Raw genomic sequence first — 2,714 nt, 5'->3', positions numbered from 1 at the left:
AATTATTTTCAACTCCCCCCCTTAATGGAGAAAGGATTATCCTGAACTCCTAGCATCCTTCTAAACAATTCAAACTTTACATGCCCAAGAGGCTTAGTAAACATATCATCCATGTTATCACAAGTTTTACAATATTCAACACATATCTCTTTTGACAAATATTTCTCTCGATGAAGCCGAGCTATAGTGCTATGCTTTTTGCTGCTCCATGCTATGACCCCGGATCCAATGCTGAATGCGTAACCTGTGATTGAACTTCGATCATCCAAGTTACCTGCCCAATCAGAATCTGGAAAACCTACTAGAATAACCATTCTAAACCTTTCCAGCAAGCTTCTGGCATACTTCCCTTGAGTAAGAAAGGTTTGTCCAGAGTCTTTCCATCTCATACACTTGTGACATCTGATTTCTTTGATCAGATTGTTAGCATTCCCTATTGCACTCATATCATCTACATACAAAGAAATCAAACTAATTTGCCTTTGTTTATTAAAATTGGTATACAGATTTGGATCATTCAAGCTCCTATGAAAGCCATGTTGTACAAAAAATGATTCAGTTTTCTCATACCACAACCTCGGTGCCTGTTGTAAACCATAAAGTACCTTTTTCAATTTACACACAAAATGTTCCTGCCCCTTTTTCACAAAACCTTCAGGCTGCACTAAATAAATTTCTTCCTTCAAGTCACCATTCAGACATACAGACTTATCATCTAGCTGGTGTAGCTGCCATTTGTGTTTTGTTGCTAAGGAAAATAGCATTCTAATGGTGTTTGATTTGGCTATAGGAGCAAAGGTGTCATCAAAATCTATTCCCTCTTTCTGCGAGTAACCCTTTGCTACCAATCTAGCTTTAAATTTCTCTATACTCCCATCTGCATTTATTTTTTGTTTATACAGCCATTTGCATCCTATGGGGGTTTTACCTTCAGGCAATTCAATCAAATCCCAAGTATGGATTCTATTTATTGATTCTATTTCCTCATACATTACAATCCTCCATGCATCAAATTTACTTGCTTTCTCATAATTTGCAGGTTCTACAATATTTAAAAACTTTGACATTAATGCATATTCTTTCAATTTAGAAGGTAATCGAGTATTCCTACTTGATCTCCTTGGTAGGGGACTTACCTCAAATCTGTCTATTTCGTCCTTTTCTGGGCTTGCATTATTGATTACATTTCCTGTTACTTCTTCTTCTTGTTTCTGCTACTGCTCTTCATCTTCCTTACTATTTTCTTCCATTAGCAATGGAATGTGCCAATCGCTGTTAGAGTCATCATTTCCTTCTTCAACCTGTTCTAGTTCTAACATTGTAAATTCCCCAGGATTCGCAAGATTGAAAAAACCAACATGTTCGCCCTCCATAAGTCACATAAGGCCTTTAACCAGATCTGAAATGAACTCGAAGCTCCGTGTATGTTTCCCATTTCCATGGACTGTCAAAGGCTCCTTGCGCAAAGCCTGAGCAACAAAATTACTTGCAATGCGACCATCATCACTGCACATTCGCGGATTAAAAATTCGAGCACTTCGAACCTCAACATTTTCTCCCATAGTCATAGTTTCAGCTGTTCTCTTACCCTCATCATCAACCTCCAACAATAAGGGTTTCACAACATCATGTTCAAACCTCGTATTGCCAAAATGATGCAAAACATTCTTCTTCCTTGCTGTGAAGAAATTGTCGACAACAATAACACTGTCACCTCTTGTCATGAGCATGTCAGCTCCACCCATCACAACAACTCGTAGGGACTTTCTATTCAAACTTAAGAGAACTTTAGCCCCCGAATTCACCATCGAACCCGAATGATACTGAGCACACCAATAAACAGGCGTCTCATAAACAACCTGATGAGGTTTGTTGGGCACAAACCTTCCATTTTCATTAACATTAGAAGCCAAATAACCACGCTGAAGGATAAAGAAAGTCGATGCGATGGCTATTCCTATCAAAATTAACAGCAACCATTGCTCCCTGAGAAAATAATCTATTGGCCTGATAATAGACCATGTCTTTTCTGGCTTAAGAGAGTACTCATCACTGTTATTCATATTGGACTAATAAATTTCTGATCCTCTGATGAATTAGTCTTCAATGAGCCACCATCGGGCAAGTCCGATCTACTGCCACCAAACAGATCAGGAACTCTAATGCGCCACCACAGGGCAAGTCTGATCTGCTGCCACCGAACATATCAGGAACTCCAATGAGCCACCACCAGGCAAGTCTGATCTGCTGCCACCGAACAAATTAGGAACTCTAATACGCCTCCACCGGGCAAGTCCGATCTGTTGCCAACGAACAGATCAGGAACTCCAATATGCCACCACCGGGCAAGTCTGATCTGCTACCACCGAACAGATCAGGAACTCCAATACGCCACCACTGGGCAAGTCTGATATGCTACCACCGAGTAGATCAGGAACTTCAATGTGCCACCATCGGGCTACTCCGATCTGCTGCCACTGAACAGATGTGGAAATTCAAAGTGCCACCACCGAGCAAGGTTGATCTGAAAAAATTGCAGATTTTCCAAAGAGAAAGAGGTTGGCACTCTTCGACAGCGAAGTACCCGCGCCAGAAACAAAATCCATGCGTCTTACGAAATTGGTACGATTAAATCTTGATTTTCCGCGCCAATAGGACTTTCTGGCACACTGGTGCGCTTATCACTCAAATTGGCGTGATTAAAGATTGATTTT

At 40.6% G+C, this 2,714-nt stretch overlaps 1 pseudogene; it reads right to left on the bottom strand.

Moving 5' to 3' along the window:
• Positions 1-1,376: 1,376 nt before the first annotated feature.
• LOC149230166 (UDP-glucuronic acid decarboxylase 2 pseudogene) lies at positions 1,377-2,063 on the bottom strand (annotated as a pseudogene).
• Positions 2,064-2,714: the final 651 nt, after the last annotated feature.

The sequence above is a fragment of the Pinus tabuliformis genome, chromosome J, assembly GCF_031772625.1.
Source record: "Pinus tabuliformis cultivar Carrire ecotype Pingquan chromosome J, CPIR1, whole genome shotgun sequence".
NCBI lineage: Eukaryota > Viridiplantae > Streptophyta > Pinopsida > Pinales > Pinaceae > Pinus > Pinus tabuliformis.
The sequence above is the reverse complement of the archived record's forward strand: the minus strand, read 5'-3'. Positions and strand labels throughout refer to the sequence as shown.